General features: G+C 28.4%; 1 protein-coding gene and 1 long non-coding RNA gene across 5 annotated transcripts in view; one reads left to right on the top strand and one right to left on the bottom strand.

The window, feature by feature from the left end:
- LOC127291159 (uncharacterized) overlaps positions 1-16,424 on the bottom strand; it is a 196,504-nt gene that overhangs the window by 47,348 nt on the left and 132,732 nt on the right. Inside the window, exon 9 of the long non-coding RNA XR_007844554.1 lies at positions 12,989-13,081. This is a non-coding gene — a long non-coding RNA (uncharacterized LOC127291159). The remainder of the gene's footprint in view (positions 1-12,988; positions 13,082-16,424) is intronic.
- The window catches only part of LOC127291152 (zinc finger homeobox protein 3), a 127,630-nt gene that overhangs the window by 11,214 nt on the left and 99,992 nt on the right, over positions 1-16,424 (top strand). The gene's annotated exons all lie outside the window — the stretch shown is intronic.

Here is a 16,424-nt window from a genome sequence, read left to right as displayed (position 1 = left end):
GATGAGACGCTTGGACAAATGTATAAATGTATTCCATACAAAAAACATTTCGCATAAAGATTGCACGGCTCACTTATTGTATGGCGTCTCCTCGCTTCTTCGTTATATGCTGTCAATTAAAATTGTCCTATTAATTATTCAAAAGGAATGAGACTCGAGGCGGTGCAATTGATCGCAGAAATTTTTATTAAATATATTTATCATAAATTTATATATATATATATAAACTATGATTAAATTTTTTTTTTTTTTGAACTTTTGAGAAATTTGTTTTGGAAAATATTTTACAAAAAATAGAAATATCGTTAATTTTTGTCTCTTTTTGAAAATCATTTCTTTTTTTTTATAATAATTTAAAACAAGGAAAATTTTCGTTAATTTAACATGTGTGTAGATTCAGGTGATTGAACGTCTTTTGAATAAACATTTTTTTTTCTTTTTTTTTAATGAGATATATGAATATCATTATCTTTGTGTTAAATATGTGACGTTTCTTTGTTTTGAAACAAATGTTTGTTCATTATTATTATATATATATATATATATGAAATGTGTAACAAATATTTATGTTTTATATTAATATTCATATTTCAGTTTTATATATCCGCGAAAATCTGTCAAAGAAACATCATTTTTAATACGTCGTAATAATTATAATTGGTTTTTTTTTAATGGCCACATTATACAAGAGAAATATTTATATAAAAGAGATAAAATAATCATTTTTTTTTATCTATATCATGATATTGTCCAAATTTTCTTTTTATTGGATTTAAAATTTTTAATAAAAACTTCGCGGTATAATTTTCTATATTTTAATTTTATATTTAAATAGAGATGAAAATATTTTAATTTTATTTGAATTTGAATATAATTAAAATTTGTTTAAATTAATCGCGGCTGGGGTTCGATTTTTTGATAAGGGGGAGAATAATTTTTTATTCGTTTTCTAATAAATGTCTATATGAAAATACTTGTCACGTTTGTCATTAGAGGCTTAATTTATATACTAAAACTGGATATTAATCATTTCTTCTTGGATGAATGTGTGGGAGTGGATTTATTAAGTTAGTTGACGCGATCACCTTCGTTGAAAAAAATTTTTTTTTCTCTCTACCTTTAGATATATTAAAACTTTTATATATTTGCAAATGAGGTTTGCATCCTTTTTGTCACTCAAATATATATATTAGCCAAGTCCAATCAGGTTCGACCCGTTGTATATGTGCGTGTCGAATTGAAACTCGTTAATTGAGTCCTTTCAATAAATCTTTATGGTTCGGGCTGTGTTAATTAATTGGGTTAATTGCATTTACGCGAACGAATTGCGACTTCTAGCCTCGAGCTTCACACACGCATTGCCAATCGATCCGTTGGTATACTTAGAAATGTATGTGAGAAATGTATGTGGTGTAATTAACGAACTCTTTGACCTCGTTAAATCTATAAATTGAATTCTATACTTCCACTGCAGTGTCTCTCTCTCTCTCTCTTTCTCTCTCATATGTGACACACACGTGACTCGTTGAGAATTCGATCGACGAAATCGTTTCACATAGAATTATTATCCATTTTTTCTTCCTTTCGAAAAATTCCACATATATATATATATATATATATATATATATATATGTAATTGATTTGTAATTAATAATGAATTTATTTCGATTTATGTGATTTATTTTAAATTTTCCCTTTTTTTCGAAAGAGAAAAATAATTTCCAAGTATGTTTGGAATGATTTTGGAATTTCCGAAATGCACAAAATAAAAGGGGAGTTGAGGAAAATTCTCATTTATAAAAAATAATAATGGAATTTATTTATTTTTTAAAATAAATTTTCGATCATTTATAAAAATACGACAAAAAAACAAGATTCATTTTGTTCAGTTGTTATTTAAGTGATCACTTTTTGCTGTATTTTGTTTTTTATCTTGAGAAAATATAAATAAATAAAATTAGAGAATATAATTAAGTTTGAATAAACAAAAAATTCGGTGTTCATAATTGAGTGATAAAAAAAAACGAATATTTTAATTTTTACGACCCAAAATGGAAGGTGTCAAAATTATTGTTTCTTTTTACTTTTATGCTCGCTTTTTTTTAAATCTCTCTGACAATTCTCACTATTTAAAGGAAAAATGTGTATATAATTATAGTATAATTATAATGAGAATTCGGGGAAACTATAGAATAATCCAGTTTCCAATATTGCATACATATTTTGACTTTGTGTATTATCGATTTTTTTTTTGTTTAATATTTTTTTTTTTAAGAGGAAATGATTACAATAATACAAGCAATTGGTTTAATTGAGACGTAAAAAGATACTGAGACTAGGCGCAGTTCCACCATATTGCTATAGCATGCGAAGTAACTTAAATTACACTAATAAGCGATAAAATCTGAAGAACCTTCATACATACTTTCTTTCCTATAAGAAGTATTATTTTCTCGTCAATTTAACTAATTTTTAAATAGGTTAAAGCATTACAATTTTAATGAACCGTAAAGCATTGCTGTACCATTTGGCACAAACTATATTCGTAAAATAAATTTTAACCCCGTGCCTTTTTTTTAGTTTTTATTATCGTTGTATATAACTATATATGACAAATATTGGTATTGTCACCATTTTTTTTTTATTTTACTATGGTTATAAATATAGAATTTTGTTTTTTATTAGCAATTTTGAAATACTGTTAATAAAAATCGTAAATCATGATAATTATAATTTATGGTTGTTTTTTTTTTTTAAATACAAAAATATTAAAATTACAGAAATCTAAAGAATTATTTTCACATGAGAAAAGGATTAAAATTGAATTGGCATGTGTTTGAAAAATATCGTTATAAAAGGGGATTAAAGACCGAATAAACGTTCTCATTAATTAAATACATTTGTCCCTGCATTATATGTGGATAAACTTCGTATTCAAGGAAAGTTAGGGTTGAAAACGCACGAGAATGTTTCCTCTTTTTTTGCTATATTAATTAAACGAGTATACAGCTGATCATATGTAATTACACACTAAACTTTCGAAACGGCCCTTTTATTTGTAAAACTTTAGAAAATATATAATTATTCAACATAAAAGATTTGCAGTATTAATTATTTATTATTCAAAAATCAAGGGAATCGTCTATATATATATATATGTAATTGTTTCCTCAAGAATTATTTTATATATCTGAACCCTATATTTTTCCCAGGAAAATGGATATTTCACAAAAAGCATATTATTATAAATGTGAATTAAAAATGAAAATATGCGAAATTCTGATTTATTAATTTCTCAGCGTTATTTTATTTGAAATCTTTTTTTATTTAAAATATTGTTTGGTTTTTTTTTTATTCAAATCTGAAAAATATTCTTTGTTTTCAACGTTAACAGGATGAAGGGGCTTAAGATTTGAAAAAAAAAAAACACTTTAGAAAACCAGATTTCTCGAGATAATGAGTAAAAGTGTAAGAGAAAAAAAAAAGAAGTATTTGGATAAGATTAGGTTAGGTGTCGTATACCTGCTGGAAAAATTAGGGATTTTTGTATATATACGCAATGGACATTGGAATAAGAGGACCGGCTTTCATAAAACCCAGAATCCCGCACAGGATCCATGAATTTGTATTTGACAATAAGATCCTTGTTCAGAGAATAACCAGTGATCCATCGATGAATTCATTTGCCTGGTGGCGATTCGTTCAGTTTTTCATTTTAACCCCCGGGTGTACAATGACGAAAATTTAAAGAGAGAGAGAGAGAGAGAGGGAAAAAAAAATACAAGAATGGTGCCAGTGAAGTATTTAGTGGAAAGACAACAATGTGATCAACTGCAAAAGTTTACGATCCTTTGCACCTGGCACACATATAGAGAGAGTGACCTGCGTTTTTCTCTCTCTTTCTCTCTCAAGAGAGAAAGAGAGAGAGAGAGCGCCCCATCGAAAAATTTACTCTCCTTCTTTGAAAAACTAACGCACCTGCTTCTTGGAAAAATTTGACCCCGTATTGAATTCCTCTTTTTATTTCAAAAATCGGAAAAGCGTGAGAGAATATTTTATGACGATTTTTTGAAAAAAAAAATTGGTTTTTTTTTTTTAAAGAGAAAAATCACAACGGAAGTTTGAAAAGATTATAAATAGTTTCACACCCCTGGAATAAATAAAATATCGAATATAAAAAAAGAAATATATCCAGCTGTGTTGGTTAGAAACTATAAAAATTTACCTATATATTGAGTGAGTTCTTAGAAATCATTAATGGAAACGATAATTACGCCTTCTTTATGGGATATATACACTTTGAAAACGAATGAAGAAACGAACATTTCTAATTACTTCTTGATATTTAAACCAAGGGGGAAATTAATCATCGCGAGTTTTCTCAAGTTGCCTTGTATATATAAATGATGATTGGTTAATGTGTTTACTCGATTAATGGCACATGGAAGTGGCAAATTATCAGTTGGAATTGCTGTATGAATTTCAAGTATCAAGTCTTGAATTTTAAATTGATTTTCTCTTCTTATTTTTTATTCCCTTTTTTTTGCAAATTAAATAAAGATGCGAGAGTAATAAAAAATTTTTTTAAATATTTTTCACCTACACCGATGGTGATTCTCTCTCTCTCTTTCTCTTCTAGATCCGCAAGATTCAAAATCACGATTACGCGTGGGTTATATAGCGTGCAGTCACGTTGGTCTGAGAATGGGCAAAACCAGGCCCTGTATTATAAAAGTATCTTCGCAAGGATGACTGTGCATAGTTTGCTCGATGTTAAAACCACATTAGGAAAACGCCTTGATTCTGTCGAGATAGGACCAACACCAATTAATTCTATACAAATTAATTATTTCTATCCCACACGTCAATAATTTACAACAAAGAAAGAAACTATAAAATCTTCGGGATTTTTTTTTTCAATAATTTTATGCTACAAATTTTCTGTTTTGTTTGAAATTAACATTTTTTTTTTTTTTTCCCCACTTTCCAATTTTTCCATGCAATTCAAGTTTAATTTTAACACTCAAAAACCATTGACAAGAACCTTTTTTGAAAAAAAAATTTCTTTTCTGAAAAATAAATATAATAGGTGCGCGCGAGAAGAAAATGGACATAAATTTGCTTTGTTTGCATACATTCTGTTTAAGAAATATAATCAAGATCTGTGTCTTCTTAGCGGGATATTTTCTAGGTATATATTTTAATTTTCAACCCAGGTGTCAAAGAATGTTAAGAACTGTCTCTTTCTCTCACTCTCTAGGAAATTTTTTTTTTTTTTTTTCGAGACGAATTTAGAGAAAACCAGTGGAGAGATGTTGCTTTTGATAAAAAAAAAGAAAGCCATACCAATAACCCTCTGATGGTTTTGTTGTCGAAAATACTGACATTCTTCGCACCCCCTTTTTGTTCGGATCAACCGGATAATCTTGACTTCCCCCCCCCCTTTTTTTTCTCTAGTCCAACAATTTAGATCACCCCTCACGAATCTATCCAGGAAACGTTTTTCTCCGATCACCCATTCCTTTTCCACTTCTTGAACATGATGTGTTCACAATGTGCTTATCATTCAATCTAAATGAGAGCTGTCCAGTGACTATTAAACTTCGATTTTTCACACACAGGACACAAATATAGTAAACAAGGACAATAATTTTCTGATAAATTTATGATTAAAATTTTTGAATTTAAATGAAATCATTTTTTTTTTAATAATTTTAATTTAATAATAAAATTTACTAAGAAGTTAAATGAATAAAAAAAATGATTTCTAGATATTTTGAATAATTTCTCATAGTTTTTCCCTATGTGTGCTTCATAGTCAATATAATGAATGTTTTGAAATTACCCTCGTCGTTGAATGTGTCGCGCGCGCATGAATCGAATGAAAATCTTGCGGGAAGAAAAGATCTACATGCAACCATATATATATATATATATGCATTTATAGTATAACTATAGCTATATATATTCCCTTGACTGCATGCATGCGTGTCGGATAATAGAGTACATGAATAATTGAATTTCCGCCTATCCAACTTCGTATCTATGCACTGTGAGTACATCGCTCTATTAAAACTCATTGCCTCTCTCTAACACACGAATTTTTCACACCATCGCTCACGAAAAACATCTTGTTCTTCATCTTCTTCCTTTCTTCTTTGACCCATTCTCAAATTGTTTAAATAACAATATTATATCACTGCAAAAAAAAATTATTTGATTCATTCCACTTGACTATTATCAAATAAATATTTACTTGAACCAATTAATTTTCGAAATAATTTTGAATCAAATTTTTTTTTTTTTTTAATGGGAGAACAATTATTTTTGAAAGTTGGAAAATTATTTTTATTATCAATATTTTTTTGTATCGAAAATATTGTTCATATTTTTGTTTGCGAGAATTAATCGAATATATTATATTTTGTGAGTGTAAAGAAAATCGTGGTATAGAAACGACAGAGCGGCAATGTGCGCGATTAACCGAAGGACGAATACCAATTAGTAATAATTCCGCCAGACAATGAGCCCGCATCGCAAGCACCACACAGCTACAATAAAAGATGTATGAGTCGTTAAACGGGACATAAAGCCTTGTCACCAGTGGCCGATCTTGGCACAAAAGACCTGCGCTTCATGTAATCGATTCAGCGGGTCATTATACTGATTTTAATTAGCCGCGCTTTTCGCATTCCATTTAATAGATGGCTTTAGAATCAAAGAATATATAATAATAAAATTCCTTCATCAATTTTCTTCAATTTGACTGAATTTGTTTTGGTAATTGCAGTACAAACTATACTGTATTAAAAAAATATTTAAAACAATTATAACAAATTTTTCCTGTATTTTTTTTATCATATATTGATTTTAAACTATAAACTCTATTTGTAATTGAAAATGGAGATGTGTATAAAGTGCATATAAAATGAGAATTGCCAGAGGCAACTGGGGCATTAAAAAAAAAAAAGTAGAAATTAAAGAGTAAGCTCTATATATTGATCAGGTTCTACCACGAACCATCCGCCATAATATGCAATAATTTTCTTTTTCTTTAATTTTACAAGTCGATATATATATTTCAGCGACATGCACCGATTGTGACTCTTTTTTTCTCTATATATATTTGTGATTTTTACATATTTACTTAACCCTTTTATTGACAATAATTTTATACCTTCTCTCCTTTGTAAACTAATCTTTTTTGCACTTGGAAAAGTGGTATAGTACATGGAAAAAAAACACACACAGAATATTAAAGTTACACTTTGACGTTGTAGTTACTGCAATTGCGTAATTGTTGCTTTAGCTATCACACGTACTTTACCGTGAAAGATAAAATCTTCGGTTATTTTTTTTTTTTTACATTATTTGGTTTGTACTTTCAATATACTTCGTTTCTTTGTATATATTTAAAAATTATATACATTAGCCACACAGTAATTTACCTTTTAATGAATTGAAATTTTTTTCATTACTGTTCTATTTTTAATAACTGGAAATAATTTTTCGTTTTTTTTTTTATCTCAAAAATATGTTTAAAAATAAGAATATTGATTTTGAAAGAATTTTCAAATTGTTATTAAAAATTAAATGTGCGGGGTTAAATATTTCTTATTCAGATATATCAGATACATCAGTTTGTTTTTCAATTGAAATTATAGGTATAGGAGAAATTCTAAACATTTTCGAAGAACTTTTGCATCGCGCGTTGTAAATCTATATATAGCGTTTCATAATTATCCTTTAAATATTCATTATACAAAGTCAGGATATCTTCGTAACTTTTTGATATCTATATATATATATATATATATAATGCATTTTTATCTCTTTCATTGAATTTTCCAAATGTGAACATAGAAAAAGGTAAATTATATAATAATAAAAAAAGTAAAATAAAAATATTCTCATAAAATAAAGAAAGTAGTATAGATAAATTATACTTGAATATTATATTTTGCACTTAGACAATATATTATCAAGTTTTTGCGGTCAGTGTCATATCCGGTGTCAGGTCATCATTCGAATCAGTGTGGCTTCACCCTACATTTTGTCCACCAATATTTCCTGTATCGATAAATATCCACTCCGGTTCTATAAAATCCCCTCTTTTTTTTTTAACTTGATAACATTATTTCATTTTCTTTTAATACAACTTTTTTTTTTGCTATCTATTGTGCAAATAGCTAAAATAATTAAATTATAAAAGTGTGTAGATTATGAACATAAGTGAAATATTTATTGACTCTATATACCCCAACCAAGTTAAAACTTATTCAGCCCAAGTCAAATGAAACTTTAGATTTGAAAAAAAGTTTATAAATTATTTAAACTTTGTGACATTAGTTATTCCTTTTCATTGTGTTTTTTCATAAAAAAATACTAATAATAAAAAGCTCTATTATTACTTTCAAGTTTTAATATTTACTTTCAAGTTTTTATTATATGACTAAACAAGTGTTTCCGTTATTAACAAGTATAATTATTAAAGTAAGAGAATCAATATATATTCCACTTGTCGTCAAGAAAAAAAAAATATATAATGACTATCTTTAAGAAACTGTATTAAAAAAAAAAACAAAAAAAAATTTTTTGAAAAATTAGTAATAAAAAATTTAAAACATGAAAGTGTCTTTTCATTTACAAATATATTTTTTTTAAATATGTATAATGAAAGAAAAGAGGCAAGGTAACGATCAGAGGAATATTCTTTGAGTTTCAATAATAGTAGCAGTTGTCTTCTTATTGAGTAATAATACTTTTAACGATCCTAATGAACCTGAAGTTGGAGTCTGTAATCCTATATATATATATATATATATAAGCGTGTGTTGTACACGCACTCATTTAAAAAACGGTTACACACAATCTTTCACATAGACAGGGTAAACAAGTTTTCTATAACGATGGGAAGGGCACTCCTGAAAGCTTTTTAATCGCAGTCAACTTCTTTTGTCGTGCGCTGGTGGAAAAAAAATATGCCAGAAAACGACGACGACGAAGAAGACGCGTCGGTATTAAGTCGTGCTGTATATACACAAGGAATCGCAAAAGGTGACGTTGTCACTATAAACCCCCTTCTACCCCTTGTCTGATATCGCTTAGCTTAGCACACAAAGTTTGCGATCATATATTTATATATATATCAAGCAAGTCGTCGATTAGCCAAGCGTCGATTAATTGCCTGGCCATTAGGCCTTAACGGAAAATTAAGTCACTCCTTTTCCTTATGGCGTCCATTTGATCAGGGGGGGAAAAAAGGCCACAAGAACCCTTCACTATATTTCATGTAAAGACGTTGATAGTGTGTGATATCGGAAATTAAATATTGGCACTGTACTGTTGATTACACAGAAAATTAAAAGGCGCATTAAAATAATAAGCGTTGCAGTTTATTTTAATACCTTAAAATTTTCTGTGTAAATGTACTGTGCTGTTGTTTAAAATTGATGACTATAGTTACTGTTTTGTACTGTTGTACTGGAAGCTATAAAAAAATGGTTCAGTATACTGTTTTTGTTAAAAATTATTAATTGGTAATTTCTGGTTTAGTACTGATAACAATAAAAATGGTTTAGTACACAGAAAATTAAAAGGCATTAAAATAAGCTGCAACGCTTATTATTTTTATCCAATTTTGCTTATTTTAATCCATTTTGGCATTAAAATAAGCAAACTTGGATTAAAATAATAAGCGTTGCAGCTTATTTTAATACCTTATAATTTTCTGTGTACAGGAAATAAATAGTGTTATTAACTGAAATTTCATTGGTGCAACCATTTTTGAGGCAACCGATAATGGTTTATACTAATAGATGTTGATTTTGGTTTAGAATCAGCATTTAATAATTGTTACCAAAAATTTTTGGTTTATTACTGTCAGAATTAACACGCCGCTTTGGTTCCTAAGGACCTTACAGCGGCAGTTTTTCCATACCCGCTCCTCATGGTGCATCGGTAGTGAGGAGGCTTGCCAAATCACCGCCTCTTCATTATGCTGGTAGTGTTTTCGCGGGAAAGTAGATAAGCTTTGTTTACATCGGGAGTATAGTCTTTAAGGACCCAGGAATCCCAGACGGCCTAGCCGACTCTAGCGCAATCCTGTCAGAATTAACAATTTTTGATAACTATGTTCAATTTACAAAACCAATAATCTTCTTTGGTGCAATCATTTTATCAGTAACCAATATTCTATAGTTCAGTAAAAATTTCTCAACTATTTTGGCAGTAATTTCTAATTAATTCCATAATCATATACGATTATAAAAGCTTATATATATATACTCACCAGATATAAAAACTTGAACAATAATTTAATTTTTTATATAAAACACGCGCATTTGAAACTTTTACAAAGTTTGCTTCGGAAAAAAAACTACTTCTTCAATGAGAATAATAACTTTGTTAAATGCATGCATACAATATGTGCGGACACATATATAGTATAGTAACATTGATAAGAATGCGTGTTTCACTTCTTTTTTTTTTTTTTTGTTGCACCATTCATTTCTTCCGCTCTAATTTCGCGAGAATTTCTCTAAGTTTTTAAAACTCCGTATATATCGAGTAGTTTAAAAAGATGCTTTGTGTAAAAGTTTTTGCAAAGTGGATTTTTCAAAGTGTAGAAAACTTATTACAAAGGCAAACGCTATTGAAATCCTTTTTGTCAAATAATATACGATATAGCACGTGTGTATATAACATGTGCATTATATATATATTTGTGGTATGTTGTTCACAAAAGGGTTTTATAGTTGTTGTTGTTGTTGTTGAGAGAGAAAGAGAGAGAGGGAAAGGGTGAAAGGAGGAGGAGGAGCAAAAAGATATATAGTGCGGCGCGCACACGAGGTGTATGAAAACGCGAGCATGAGTGCGTGTGCCGCCATTAAAAACAGCCAATGTTTAACCAAGCAACGAGCTAATGAGGCACGCGGGAGGATATATCCTAGCACATTGCATAGTTATCTCTTGGTTGCACACACGTTTGCGCGCGCGAAAGAGATGAAAAATTAACGGCTCTTTTTTTCCATCTTTAAAAACAATGCTTTAACGAATGCCCTTTTAAAGCTCAGGAAAATTACACGCGCAGCTAATCAGCGTCAAAGATTTATTTCATAATTAACGTATATTTCCTGTTTGCTAATTTATTTATTTTCACTTGTCACAGCATCATTCTAGATCATTAATTATTGTGCTCTTTTTATGTTTTTTTTTGGAAAATTTAACATTTTCAGAATTAGTGATTAAAATTTTATATGAAGGGGAATTATATTATATATATATATATTGATTGATGAATTGTTTTTACAATAATTTGTCTTGGTTGTTCATATACACAGGTTGGCAAGAAGGTAGGTTGATAGGTAGAGGTAGTAGCCGCCATGTCTAATTATGTCGCATTGATTTTGTCATTAGCCACCCTAACGGGTCGCCGTCGACGTTGTTAGACGTCAAGGCAAAAAAATACTTCCTATCGGCAAGGCGAGCCACACACTCTCTGACACTTTTGCATTGCTTTGTCCCGTTAGTAGCGCACACGACAAGAGTCATTTATTCCTTTAGATGATGAAATTTACCCAATAGCTCAACATTTCATATATATAGGAAAAAAAAACAACTTATCTCGCAAAAAAAAAAAAAAAAATTCACATGTCCCTTAATGTTCCCTTTACACTAATGCAGTACATTACGATGGGGGTATAAAAAGACTCGTTTTTTTCCCGAGGCTTAAATTTGTCTATTTTAAAATTACAACTACTTTCACGGAAAAAAATTTATTGACTCCAATTCTAGAATAGACATAAATTAAAACTTTGTTGTAATTTTTTTTTCGTGTTACTTTAAAAATTAAAAAATTATTTTTTATCTCAATGAAATCTTTTAATTATAATGTCTAATAAGAATATTTTTTGTTATTGTTACAGGTGAGTTGACCACAGCTACCTATACTTATTGTACGGATGTTTGTGAGTATATATATATATACAAAAAAATAATTACACAATAGGTATGTTTCAGTGTCACTGAAAATAAATATATGTCCATATAGTTTAATTAATTGGAAAATAATCCCTCTATATTTGAAAATATTCCTGGGAAATGATCGCGTTTAAAAAGCCAAGTCCCTACTATTATAAACTGTATTTAATGACACTTCATTATATTATAAAGAAGCGTGAAAAGACAATAATATTTACTGGCGGAGTATAAAATTTGATAATGACTATTGAATATAATTGAGAGAAAGTTATAAGTATGCTTTCATTCTGAGAAGAAACGTTAATTTAGAAGAGAGAAAATTTAATGATAAATTCAATGTGATAATTTGTAAGCGCACAGTGTTTTATAATGGGGCGCGCAAGTTTTGCATAATTTTCAAATTCGATCGTATTCCCGTATTTTAAAATTATTTCGTAATATCTGTGCGCGCACGGCAAAAGTATCTCGATCGATATCTGAGAATAATATCTAAATTGATCTATATACATCGATATATATATATAATTTTTTGTATACTCATTTCGAGTACTTTTACAGTATATCTTTTTCCCTCATATCCATTGATAATTTTTTAATTTTATTTGAAAGATTATTGGTCTTATAATGGTGTGACTTTAATTTTTCATTGCACAATATATATATATATATATAAGCAATGTAATCTTTAACTATAGTTAGTATAGTCAATATAATGATTAATTAACGGTTGAGTAGTTAATGTAACCCTACTTCGGTAAGAATCGTTACCAAGAAGCACACAACGTGACATTATAATGGGCCCAATAACAACTCGAGGCCATTAACTTATATATATATATATATAAACCAAGCGCAGCAAAATCGCGATTCGATTGGTCGAGAGACGCAAATATGGTTGCCGAACAATTTCGTGTGTACACGCATTCACGTTCGCAATTATGTTCACTCCTGTATGTTCTCGATAAAAAATAATTTTTAACTTGAAAAAAAAAAAATTATCAGTTACCTTTTTTTTTTGTTGGGCCCTTGCAAGTATTAAAAGTAATCGATGATTACATTTCGCGCTGGAGGACTCCTCTCTCTCTCACAATGTTTTAACCTGCGCAAAAGAAATATAATTAAAAAAGTTAATTAGGCACATATAATTATTTTACTAAAGAAAAAAAAAGTTACATTTTGAAATTTTAATGAAAAATTAAATACATAATTTTTCTCAAGTAATTATATTTAATTGTGTTTTTCAAGTATAATTGTTTTGGAATTAAAAAAAAAGAAATGAATAAAACATTTTTGATTTATAAAAATTGGTAAATATTCAAAATGATTTTTCTTTTTGGAGAATAAGTAAATTTTTAAATTTAAATATTTTAATTTTCATCAATTTTTTTTTTTTTTAATACACACAACTGTATAAACTCAAAAAGGATTTAAAATTATATTTTATTTAATGAGGATTTTATATACATGATTAGATAAATTATCTCTGTTTGATGAATCGTGGCTTGAGGTTAATAATAACAGACACGTGTAATTTTTTCTTTCTTTTTTTTTGAAACAATATATAACAGATATTAATCAATAAATTTTCTAATTGTAGATATTAATCAGTATTATTAGACAAATTTTTGATTAACTGAATATATATATATATATATATATATTGTTTGCATTTTCCCAAAGAATTATATAGTTATTGATAAATATATATGTACAGTTGGAACGTACATTGTAAAAACAAATAAATATTTATCGTTACTAGTGTCATTTTATATTCTATTTTTTTCTCTACTATTACACGCGATAATTTTCCATTTTTTTTTCTCTAGAAAATAGTTTATTTTTCACTTTGTATTGTGGTTATTATACTTTTGAAAATATTTTTTTTTTTGCAATTTATCTATTTCTTTTCAAATAAAAAATTATCGACAATTTGTAATTTAAATATTTATTCGTTTTTCTTTTTTTTTATTTTCTTTCGCGAAATTAGTATTTATAACAAAACATACATATTGTGTGTCAGTAATTTGTATATTGTTCTAATTTTAAAAGCGCGAGCGTTTTATTTTCTTCTTTGAATTTATAAATTATATCTTTCTGAAAAACATTTTTTTGATTATATTATTTATAAATGAATTATAAAAAAATCGGGTCAAAAGAAATTTTGTTACTGATTTTAGATATGAAAAATAGTTTCTATATTTTACTGTCGTATCAATTTACGATTTACCGATATTTTATATTAGTAAAGAAATATTTTTTTGATAAAATAGTGAATAAAAATTCAATAAAAAAAAAAAAAATATTTTAATAGAAAAATATTTTAATAAAATATTTCCAAATTGAGATTATGTTCTTTTGAGTAATAATAGGTGAATTAAATGTTAATCGAGAGCAAGGTTTCATCATAAAGTCATGTCCTCGTGTTAATGTAATCAATAAAGCTACATGATATACCTTACACGTCCATTTTGAAATCCCCAGCGATGAGAGGCTCCCGTCTCTCTCTCATCACACGGAAATCATCTTGTCTCACCTACTAGCTTTACTTCACCGGATGTGGTTCGCGAACCGGTCTCGAAACAAAAAACGCGTCCTGCATATGGTGAATTGATTTATTATATCGAGTCAAAACTTTAAAATCTCTCGAGCGAAAGTGATTATATTTTGCAATGAATATTATATAGAAAAATATCACATTCTTGAAAATTACTTTCCCTTGTGTTCTCTCACATTAGAAAATTTTCACAAATATATAGGTTCCAATTTTTATTTTTTAAAGAGAAATCTCTCAATTATTCGATAGGAATTTGGTATATATATATATAATGATGCAAAATATTAGAAACAAAAAAAGAATTGAAAGGAATTTTCGATTTGGGCCTTATCATATGGGCCAATTAGGGTTCCAAATTTGCCAATTTGAAGATGCACACGGCTGTGTTAAAAAAAAAGAAGAAAGAAGCGATTGTTGCTAATCGGTAGGGGCGCATATTTCCGTGAATTGGTAGAAATAGAAGTGTGAGATTAAATGGAATGAGAGAAGGAGAATTTCTACTATGCGTGCGTGTTAAAGGCGAGTTTCTCACGGTGCATTCGGGAGGAAATTATAAGGGAGTGGGTTACCCGAGGGGGTGAGAGGGAGAAAAAAAGGGGGTGGGAGTCTCGCATATACAACGCGAGAGGGGTCAAATCATACTTAATTGATATCACAAAGAGGCCCCTTTAACGTTTTCAAGAGTCTATAACCTGAGACCTAAAACTTTCATAATCGCCAGCTTCTTCTTCTTCTTCTTCTTCTTCTTCCTCCTTGGTTAGAGGATTAAACGCCGCCTGAATCCATGTAAGCACGTAAATTACGCGCTTCGCATCATTTCACTTCGTATTGCCCTTCAAATTATTATTACTGTTGTCTTTAATATTTTTTTTTTTAATATCTCCCCCGCGCGATTGTGCACACATATTTTCTAAATATTCAATTTCCAATGAAACGAATTTTATATATTGTTATTATAAAGCGAAACTTTTATTTCACAAGAATTATCGCTAAATATTTTCATAAACTTTTTACAATAGAAAAATTACAATATTGATTTATAAAATAATGGGTCAGCAATAAATTATCTATTTCTATATATATATATATATATATATATATACATTTCATTTCCGTGTTTATAATGACCAATATATTGACAATTTAGAATGTAAATGAAAAATATCACCGGTTTATAACAATGCAATTTATGCAAATCTCTATGACTAAAGGACATTCCTTGACAGTTACGTTAGTTTCAATATATACACCTCTGGCAATAGAAAATGACTCTCCTATCAATAATAAACACATTTTTCACCCGAAATTAATAATTTTTATAATTTTATTCACACATTGAAAATAATGAATATTAATTATTTATTCAAGAACAAATAAAATTATTTTGATAATAAATAATGTTTTTTACAAAATTAAATATAAATATACAATATACTATATAAAGTGAAAAAAAGTTTTTAATAAAGTGTAACATTGATTACAGTTCCCTTATTTTTTTTTTCGACAATAAAAGAAATATATATAACTGTAAACGATAAAAACTTTCGTTTGCCCTAAAAAGATCGCGAGCACCCACAAAATGTTTCCTGTTTTTTCAAATTGAATTGATCGGAAATCGATTCTTTTAACTTTTTTTAAAAAGGATTTTAAAGATTTTTTTTGTTTTTTTTTTTTTTTGACTTCAGTGTTCCGGCAATGTATTTGTTCATTTTATTTTTGTAGTTGCTTTTGTATTTAAACAACCCTCTGTCTCTGACAAGTATATATATATATTCACCAGAAGGAGAGTTATTTACATCAAAGAAAAAAAATAAATAAAAATAAGGAGGCAGGACATTCAATAAAATAAATAACGAGACGTGCACGAGATAATTGAAGGGGGTCTAAT

Source organism: Leptopilina boulardi, unplaced genomic scaffold, assembly GCF_019393585.1.
Source record: "Leptopilina boulardi isolate dan_hultmark-lab unplaced genomic scaffold, ZJU_Lbou_2.1 LbouV2_126, whole genome shotgun sequence".
NCBI lineage: Eukaryota > Metazoa > Arthropoda > Insecta > Hymenoptera > Figitidae > Leptopilina > Leptopilina boulardi.
Note: the sequence above shows the minus strand (reverse complement) of the source record. Positions and strands in the feature narration are given on the sequence as shown.